Source organism: Microcebus murinus, chromosome 13, assembly GCF_040939455.1.
Source record: "Microcebus murinus isolate Inina chromosome 13, M.murinus_Inina_mat1.0, whole genome shotgun sequence".
NCBI classification, from domain to species: Eukaryota; Metazoa; Chordata; class Mammalia; order Primates; family Cheirogaleidae; genus Microcebus; species Microcebus murinus.
The window spans coordinates 80,334,452-80,345,355 of record NC_134116.1 but is presented as its reverse complement, the minus strand read 5'-3'; the positions used below and the strand labels follow the sequence as shown (position 1 = coordinate 80,345,355).

Genomic DNA, 10,904 nt, shown 5'->3' with positions numbered 1-10,904 from the left:
AAAATTCCTGAATCCTGAGCCTCTTAGATATTTTAATTTGTCTAACATCTCATAGCTAGGAAGTGGCAAAATCAGGTTTCAAATCCAGATCCAATTTCATTTTACAAGTCACTACATCAACTACAATTCTTTTGCCATTAAAATTAATCAGAGAGGACCAGGCATTGTGGTTTATGCCTATAATCCAAGTACTTTGGGAGGCTGAGGCAAGACAATCACTTGATGCCAGGAATTTGAAACCAGCCTAGACAATATATAGAGACCCTATCTCTATAAAATTTTTTTTAAAAAATAGCTGGGCATGTTGTAGTCCCAGCTACTCAGAAGGCTGAGGTAGGAGGATCACCTCAGGAGTTCCAGGTTACAGTGAGCTATGATCATGCCACTCCACTCCAGCCTGGGTGACAGAGTAAGAGCCTGTCTCAAAAAAACACAAAAAAACAACAAAAAAAAATTAATCAAAGAGCAAAATGGCAGAAGAGAAAGCCCTGGATCCTAATTAATACACACTAATTTAACAGCAATAAATGCACAAATTCTCTTTATGAGAAACCCAGAAGCCAGTCAAGAGGCTCCTGCATCCTGGACAAGTACAAAATCAGCCACATGAAAGGTGGTACGAAAATTCAAGATACCGTCTCACTATAATCCCTATACTTGGCACAGCCCCATACAATCTGAAGGAAACTCCTAGCTACTAGCTTCTACTTGGGAAGGGAAAGAGTTGGATCACACATCTAACATCCTAACTTTTCTGTGGGCTGCCTGGGTGACTGGCTTCTGCCTCACCTGTCTTGGAGCACCAATGGGACCCAGAATACTCTATACAAGAACAGATGGTGGTTTGGACTAGCATGAAGGTTCCGGAGGCCCTGAGAATCTCTGGCAATGTGGATTGGTGAGGGTCTTCTCCTGCATGAGGCCACTCTGTGAAGACTCAGAAAGGTGACTGTTTTTTCTAATGCAAAGATAGCAACACAAAGAGACAGGAAAAAATGAAGAAACAAGAAATATGTACCAAGCAAAAGTTTCCAGAAACTGACTCTAATGAAAAGGAGTTATATGATTCACCTGACAGAGAATTTAAAATAACTATCATAAAGATACTCAATGAGGTCAGGAGAACAATACATCAACAAAATGATAATTTCAAGACAGAGAAAATATAAAAGAGAAACAAACAAAAATTTTGGAGCTGAATAATACAATAATTGAACTGAAAAATTTACTACAGGGGTTCAACAGTAGCAGACTAGATCCAGCAGAAGAAAGAATTAGTAAATTTAAAAACAGGTCATTGGAAGTTATCCAGTTAGAGAAACAAAAAGAAAAAAAGAATGAAAAGGCATGAAGAGAGTATAAGGGATTTATGGTTCCCCATTAATCAACAAATATTCACATTATGAGATTCCCAGAATAAGAGAGAGAAAAAGGGGGGGGGAAGCTTATTCAGAGAAATAATGGCCAAAAATATCTCGAAGTTGGAGAAAGAAATGGAAACTCTAGGAAGCCCAAAAGTCCACAAATAAAATTAATTAAAGAAATTCACACTGAGACACATAATCAAATTGACAAAAGTCAAAGACAAAATTTTTGAAGCACCAAGAGAAATGACTTGTCATATACAAGGGAACCCTCATAAAATTATAAGTGGATTTCTAAGCAGAAAACTTGTAGGCTGGAAAGGAGCAGGATGATATATTCAAAGTTCAGAAACAAAAAAGCCACTAACTAAAAAAATTATATCTGGTAAAACTGTCTTTCAAAAATGAAGGCAAGATTAAAGACTTTCCCAGACAAATAAAAGCTTAGGGAGTTCATCACCACTACACCTGCCTTATAAGATATGCTAAAAGGAAGAATTCAAGTCAAAAGGAAAGGATGCTAAATAGCAATACAAAAGTATAAAACTCACTGGGTAAGCCTGAGCAAGAGTAAGACCCTATCTCTACACAAAAATAGAAAAAATTAGCCGGGCATGGTGGCGCATGCCTATAGTCCCAGCTACTCTGGAGGCTGAGGCAGAAGGATTGCTTGAGCCCAGGAGTTTGAGGTGGCAGTATCTATGATGATGCCACTGCACTCTAGCTGGGGTGACAGAGCAAGACCCTGTCTCAAAAAACAAACAAACAAAAAATCTCACTGGTAAAGGTAAATTTATAGACAAATAGAGAATACTATAATATTGTAATGGTGGTGGATAAATCACTTCTAATTCTAGTGTAAAAGTAAAAATACAAAAATATTTTAAAAATTATTACTAAAATATTAATGAATACACAAGATAAAAAGATATTAGTTGTGATATTAATAACAAAGTATGAGGGAGGAGAAGTAAAAGTATAGAGATTTCATTTTTATTTTTTTTAATTAAAAAATTTTTTTTTTAAATATGTAACGTTTCACAAATTTTCGTGTCATCCTTGCGCAGGGGCCATGCTAATATTCTCTGGTTCGTTCCAATTTTAGTATATGTGCTGTTGAAGTGAGCACAGAGATATTTTTCCCCCAATATTTTATTTTTATCAGCTATGCATCTATACATTTTTTTAAAAAAACATAATATTAAAAGTTCAAAATCACCCCTCCTTGTCCTGTGCTCTAGAAGTAACTGCATTCAATACTTATATTTTATTCTTTTGTTGATTGTATATTTCTAAATAGTGGAGCACAGAGATTTTATATTCAATTAGAGTTAAGTTGTTATCTGCTTAAAATAGACTGTTATAACCACAGGATGTTTTATATAAGCCCAGGGTAACCCAAAGAAAATAACATATAGAAGATACATGAAAGAAAAATAGAGGGCATCAAAGCATATCAATACAAAAAAATTAATGAAACACAAAGGAGGACAACAAGAGAGGAAAAGAGGGACAAAAGAACACAAGACAGAAAATAATAAACAAAATGGCAATGGTAAATCCTTCCAAACCGATAATTAATTACTTTAAATGTAGACAGGTTAAACTCCCAAACAAAAGACAGAGTGGGGCCGGGCGCGGTGGCTCACGCCTGTAATCCTAGCTCTCTGGGAGGCCAAGGCGGGCGGATTGCTCGAGGTCAGGAGTTCAAAACCAGCCTGAGCAAGGGTGAGACCCCGTCTCTACTATAAATAGAAAGAAATTAATTGGCCAAATAATATATATAGAAAAAATTAGCCAGGCATGGTGGCGCATGCCTGTAGTCCCAGCTACTCGGGAGGCTGAGGCAGCAGGATCGCTTGAGCCCAGGAATTTGAGGTTGCTGTGAGCTAGGCTGACGCCACGGCACTCACTCTAGCCTAGGCAACAAAGCGAGACTCTGTCTCAAAAAAAAAAAAAAAAAAAAAAAAAAGACAGAGTGGCTAAACAGATAAAAGCGCAAGATCCATCTACATGCTGTCTATAGAGACTCACTTTATACTTTTTTAATTTGAAAGGGGGGGAAGGAGAGAGGGGTTCAATTTCCGTTTTTTGAGAGAGAGAGAGAGAGAGAGAGAGTCTCACTATGTTGCCCTGGGTGGAGTGCAGGGCATCATTATAGCTCACTGCAGCCTAAAACTCCTGGACACAAGTGATCCTCCTACCTTAGCCTCCCAAGTTGCTGGGACTATGGGGATGCATCACCATACCTGGCTAATTTTTCTATATTTGTAGACAAAGCGTGTCTTGCTCTTGCTGAGTCTGGTCTTGAACTCCTGAGCTCAGCCAATCTTCCTTCCTTGTTCTCCCAGAGTTCTAGGGTTACAGGCATGAACCACCATACCTGGCCAAGACTCACTTTATGAGACTGACGCGCTGCCTACTGCGCTAAGGAGGCAGGTCCAAGACTCACTTTAGATTTAAGGATACACATAGGTTGAAAGTTAAAGGATGGAAAAAGATAATCTATGCATACAGTAACAAAAATACAGCAGGGGTGGCTATCCTTATATCAGACAAAACAGATTTCAAGTCAAAAACTGTCGCAAGAGACAAAGGAGGACATTATATAATGATAAAAGAATCAATTCATTAAGAAGATACAATTATTATAAATGTGTACGTACCCAACATCAGAGCACTCAGATATAAGCAGCAAACACTGACAGAACTGAAGGGAGAGATAGACAGCACTACAATAATAATAGGAAACTTCAGGCCGGGCGAGGTGGCTCACCCCACGAAGCAGCAGCAGAATATACATTCTTCTAGAGTGCACATAAAACATTTTCCAGGAGAGATCACATGTTAGGTCACAAAACAAGTCTTAACAAATTTAAGAGATAAAAATCATACCAAGTATCTTTTCCAAACACAATGGGATAAAACAAGAAATCAATAGCAGAAGGAAATCCACACATATATGGAAATTAAATAACAGACTCCTGGCCAGGCGTGGTGGCTCACGCCTGTAATCCTAGCTCTCTGGGAGGCCGAGGCGGGCGGATTGCTCGAGGTCAGGAGTTCGAAACCAGCCTGAACAAGAGTGAGACCCCGTCTCTACTATAAAAATAGAAAGAAATTAATTGGCCAACTAATATATATATATAAAAAATTAGCTGGGCATGGTGGCGCATGCTTGTAGTCCCAGCTACTCGGGAGGCTGAGGCAGGAGGATTGCTTGAGCCAGGAGATTGAGGTTGCTGTGAGCTAGGCTGACGCCACGGCACTCGCTCTAGCCTGGGCAACAAAGCGAGACTCTGTCTCAAAAAAAAAAAAAAAAAAAAAAATAACAGACTCCTGAACAACCAATAGGTCAAAAAGAAATCAAAAGGGAAATTAGAAAATGAATCTTGAGACAAATAAAAGTGAAAACACAATATACCCAAACTTATTTGATGTAGCAAAGGTAGTATTAAGAGGGAATTTTGTAGTGATAAATGCCTACACTTAAAAAGAAAGAATTTTTTCAAATAAAGAGCCTAACTTTATACCTCAAGGAACTAGAAAAGAAGAACAAACTAAATCCAATGTTAGAAGAAAGGCAATAATAAAGACTATGGCAGAAATAAATGAAATAAAAGAATAGAAAAAGAGTAGAAAAATCAACAGAGCTAAGATTTGGTTTTTTGAAAATATAAACAAAATTGGTAAATCTTTAGCTAAACTAAGTAATAACAAAGAGAGAAGACTCAAATAAAATCAGGAATGAAAGAGAGGTCATGGCCAGGCGCGGTGGCTAACGCCTGTAATCCTAGCACTCTGGGAGGCCAAGGCGGGCGGATTGCTCGAGGTCAGGAGTTTGAAACCAGCCTGAGCAAGAGCGAGACCCCGTCTCTACTATAAATAGAAAGAAATTAACTGGCCAACTAATATATATATATATAGAAAAAATTAGCCGGGCATGGTGGCGCGTGCCTGTATTCCCAGCTACTCGGGAGGCTGAGGCAGAAGGATTGCTTGAGCCCAGAGTTTGAGGTTGCTGTGAGCCAGGCTGACACCATGGCACTCACTCTAGCCTGGGCACCAAAGTGAGACTCTGTCTCAAAAAAAAAAAAAAAAAAGAAAGAAAGAGAGGTCATTACAACTGATGCCAAAACAGAAATAAAAAGGATCATAAGCAAACAAATGGATATCCCAACAAACTGGATAACCTAGAAGAAATGGAAAAATTCCTAGAAACACATACCCTACCAAGACCAAACCATGAAGAATTAGAAAATCTGAACAGACCTTCATCTACTAAGGAGGTTCAATCAGGGATCACAAACTCCCAACAAAGAAAATCCAAGAACCAGATGGCTTCACTGGTGAATTCTACCAAACATTTATAGCAGAATTAACCCCCATCCTTCTCAAACTCTTCAAAAAAATTGAAGAGGAGAGATCACTTATAAACTTATTTTATGAGGCCACCATAACCCTGATACCAAAGCCAGACAATGACCCTACAAAAAAAGAAAACTACTGACCAATATCCCTGATGAATATAGATGCAAAAATCCTCAACAAAATACCAGCAAAATGAATCCAACAGCACATTAGAAGGATCGAGGGGGACTTTATCAAGGGGGATGCAAGGATGATTCAGCACACAAAAATCAGTCTGGTAAACCACAATAAGAGAATCAAGGATAAAAATCACATATCATCTTAGTAGATGAAGAAAAGGCATTAGACAAAATTCAACACCTTTTGATAAAAACTTTCAACTGGCTAGGTGCTGTGGCCAGTGACTCATGTCTGTAATGCTAGCTCTTTGGGAGGCCAAAGCAGGAGGAACACTTGAGGCCAGGAGTTTAAGACTAGCCTGAGCAACATATTGAGAACCCATCTCTACAAAAAAATAGAAAAATCAGCTGGGCGTGGTGATGCGCATGTGGTCCCAACTGCTTGGCAGACTAAGACAGGAAGATAGCTCGAGTCCAGGAGCGTGAGGTTGCAGTGAGCTATCACGATGCCACTGCACTCTAGCCCGTGCGACAGAGCGAGACCCTGTCTCAAAAAAACAAAACAAAACAAACCAACAAAAAAACTTTCAACAAACAAGAAATAAAGGAAATTACTTCAATATAATAAAGGTCACATATGAAAAGCCCACAGTGAACATCATACTAAGCAGTGAAAAACTGAAACCTCTTTCTTTAAGATCAGGAACTGGGCAAGGATACCCACTCTTGCCACTTCTATTCAACATAGTACTGGAAGTTCTAGTCAGAGAAATTAGGCAATAAAATGAAATAAAAGGTATCCACATTGGAAAAGAAGTAAAATTATCTGTTTGCAGATGGCATGATCTTATAGGTCATGCACATATACACACATACACACATGCACACACACACAAACCTGTTAGAATGATAAATTCCATAAAGTTCCAGGACACAAAATCGACACATAAAAATAAGTCACATTTCTGTATACTAACCATAAATTATCTGAAGAAGAAATTTTAAAAATGTTATTTACAATGGCATCAAGAAGGATAAAATTCTTAGGAATAAACTTAACTAAGGAAGTGAAAGACTTGTACACTGAAAACTATAAAACATTGATGAAAGAGGCCAGGCACGGTGGCTCACGCCTGTAATCCTAGCACTCTGGGAGGCAGAGGCAGGAGGACTGCTTGAGGTCAGGAGTTTGAGACCAGCCTGAGCAAAAGCAAGACCCCCATTGCTACTAAAAATAGAAAAAAATTAGCTGGGCATGGTGGTGTACCCCTGTAGTCCCAGGTACTGGGGAGGCTGAGGCAGGAGGATCGCTTGAGCCCAGGAATTTGAGGTTGCTGTGAGCTAGGCTGATGCCACGGCACTCTAGCCCAGGCAACAGAGTGAGACTCTGTCTCAAAAAAAAAAAAAAAAAAAAGGCTTAATGTTGTTAAAATGTCCATACTACCCAAAGCGATCTATATATTCAATGCAATCCCTATCAAAATCCAAATAGCATGGCAGAATTCAGGGAAAAAATCCTAAAATGTATATGGAACCACAAAGGATCCTGACTAGCCAAAACAATCTTAAGAAAGAAGAACAAATCTGGAGGCATCATATTTCTTGATTTCTGCATGTATTTTAAATCTACAGTTATTAAAACAGTATGGTATTGGCATAATGACAGACATATAGTTCAATGGAACAGAATAGAAAGCCCAGAAATAAACCCGCTCATATATGATCAACTGATCTTTATTTCATTTATTTATTTTGGGGAAGCTGTCATTCTGTTGCCCAGGCTGGAATACGGTAGTATGGTCATATCTTAATTCAGCCTTGAACTCCTGGGTTCAAGTGATCCTTCTGCCAGAGTAACTGGAAATATAGGTGAATGCCACCACATCTGGTTAATTAAAAAAAAAATTTTTTTTAGAGACTGCTATGTTGACCAGGCTGGTCTTGAACTCCTGGCCTCAGGGGATCCTCCCACCTTAGCCTCCTGAGTAGCTGTGATTACAGCTCATGAACCACCATTACTCATGAACCACCATGCCTGGCTTTTAACTGGTCTTTGACAAGGGTGCCAAAAATATACAACGGAAAAAGAATAGTCTCTTCAATAAATGGGTGCTGTGAAAACTGGATATCTACATGCAAAAGAATGAAATTGGACCCTTATCTTATACCATACACAAAAATCAACTCAAATGGATTAAAGACTTAAATGTAAATTCTGAAACTGTAAAACTCCCAGAAGAAAACATAGGAGAAAAACCTCATGACATTGGCCTTAGCAATAACTTCTTTGATATGACACCAAAAGCTCAGGCAACAAGAGCAAAAATAGACAATTTGAACTGCATCAAACTAAAAACATCTATGCAGCAAAAGAAAAAATTAACAGAGTGAAAATCAACCTGCAAAATAGGAGAAAATATCTGCAAATCATACATCTGACAAGGGATTAATATGCCAAATGTATAAGAAACATCTATAATTCAACAGCAAAAGCGCAAATAACCCAATTTAACAATGGGCAAAGGACTTGAATAGGCATTTCTCCAAAGACGACACACAAATGGCCAACAGGTGTATGAAAAGATGATGCTCAACATCACTAATCATCAAATATACATGGAATATACAGGAATATACACCAAAACCACAATAAGATATCCTTCACAACTGTTAGGATGGCTATTTTTGTTGTTGCTATTGATCGATTAGTTCCAGTTTAATAGTAAGTATTAATACATGTAGTGTTTGTTTTTCCATTCTTAAAATACTTCACTTAGAAGAATGGTCTCCAGTTCCATCCAGGTTGTTACAAAGGGTATTAGTTTGCCATTTTTATGGCTGAGTAGTACTCCATAGTATACATATACCGTGTTTTATTAATCCACACATGTATTGATGGGCACTTGGGTTGTTTCCACATCTTTGTGATTATGAATTGTGCTGCTATAAACATAGAATGGCTATTTTTAAAAAGATTTAAAAAAATAGATGTTGGCAAGGATGTGAAGAAATCAAAACACTTCTACACGCTTGGTTGAAATGTAAAATGGTACAGCTGCTGTGGAAAACAGTATGGAGCCTCCTCAAAAAAAAAAAATAAAAATAGAGTTACCATATGAGTCAGCAACCCCACTTCTGGACAGTTATCCTACATAACTGAAAACAGGATCGTGAAGAAGTACTTGCACTCCCACGATGTTGCAGCTCTTCTCCCGAGTGTCAGTACGTGAGTGAATGGATAAAGTAAGTGTGCCGCACACACACGACGCAGTGTCACTCCACCCCGCAAGAGGAGGAGCTCCTCCGTCCGCGGCAACACGGCGCACCTGCAGGGCAGTGCGCGGTGAAGTCAGCCAGGCGCAGAAGGAGAATGTTGCATGATGTCACTCAGATGAGGCATTGAGAACGGTCAAACGCACAGAAGCGGAGAGTAGAATGGTGGCTGCCAGGAGCTGGGGGAGGAGGAAATGGGGAGTTGCTATTCCAAGGGTATGAAATTTCAGTTATGCATGAGGAATAAACCCTAGAGATCCGCTGTACAACACTGTGCCTGTAGTTAACAAGACTGCTGCTATAGTCAACAACGCTGTACAACACTGTGCCTGTAGTTAACAAGACTGCTGCTATAGTCAACAACACTGTACAACACTGTGCCTGTAGTTAACAAGACTCAACAGAAATTTGTTGAGGGTACAGCTCATGTTAAACCTGCTCGCGATAAAAAAAAGGTTAATCAGAGGGTGTCGATGAGCAAGCGCCTTTAATTTAAAGTGCCTTTAGTGGTTAGCAGGGATCTTTTTCTTGTTCTTCCCCCCTCCTCTTCTTCCTTTAATTTTATTACACACACTGTGTTCATCTTGAACTTGGAACAGTTTCTCGTTGGGTTTTACGGCCAAGAAAGCAGGAGCAGTTTATCATGCACTTCCGTGCGATGGGCTAACGTTGGCCTTCGCTGAAAACTGGGCAACGCATGTGCAATAAATTTGGAGCCACTGAAGATACTGAGGTTCATACCAAACGTGAGGAATCTGGGGATTATTCTTTTCAATAGCAAAGGACATCGCTGTAACAATGAAACACTAGCAAACCGCCAGGCCCAGATGGGAGGCCTGATGGGACGTTGAAAGAAGAGACAGGAAGGGCTGAGGCAGATGCCTCCTCTTCTGGTCTGGTTTCTTGAGCAAGTGTTGTTTTCCACCCGCCTGCACTTTGCCTCCTCTGCCTTCCAGCTCTTTGGAATTCAGAACAATCGTGGAAGTCTCACTGGCAGAGTCCCAAGAGGGATTTTCAATCCTGACATGCTCTGAAACAAATCTCAGTGAAACATCTCCAAGTCTGGCTAAGCAGGGATTCTTAGTCTTCGCTGGGCCGTGAACCCTCTGATAGTCTGGGGAAGCCAGGAACCCTCCTCGGAATAGTTTCTAATGCATAACATGAAATACTTACAGTTACAAAGGAAACCAATTTTATTGAAATACCATGACCGCATATTTTAAAATTTGGGTATGTGTTCCTTTATTCGTGCATTAGGATCGGATGGCAGATCTAACAACTTCCATAGTTTTGGAGTAGGGATGAGCACAAATGGTATTTCAAGAATAACGCCAACAATAGTAATGTCATATGAAAATATCTATGATCCCTATGGGAGACAAAGCAACTGGGATGTGCTGCCTACATTATACCAAAAGGAAATGCTCAATTTTAGTTACAAGTTAGAGAAAATGAAGGTGTAAATCTTCCCCATCCAAGTTCACAAACTCCCTTGACTTCTATCCACCTGAGGTTAAGAACTCATAGGCTGGTGTTCCTTATATGAAGAGGCAGCTTGGTAAAAGCCTTAATGTAGAATTAAATATTAGGAGTTATTCCAATATATGCCAAGTCCTTAGATTTCCTTCCATCTGGAATGAACTTTTTGGAGTAATTAGTATTTTTTAAAATTTTAGGAAAAAGGAGAAGTCTGGCTAACAAAAGAAGGCTGTAATTAATCCTAAACAGAAGTGAAAGAAAGTCCAAAAGCCAAAAAAATATTTTTTGAGAAATATGT

The 10,904-nt window shown here is 39.2% G+C and overlaps 1 non-coding gene across 1 annotated transcript; it reads right to left on the bottom strand.

Moving 5' to 3' along the window:
• Nucleotides 1-2,386: 2,386 nt before the first annotated feature.
• On the bottom strand, nt 2,387-2,493 carry LOC142875282 (U6 spliceosomal RNA). Its single transcript, XR_012922678.1, has one exon. It is a non-coding gene; the product is annotated as a U6 spliceosomal RNA (small nuclear RNA).
• Between the last annotated feature and the right edge of the window lie 8,411 nt (nt 2,494-10,904).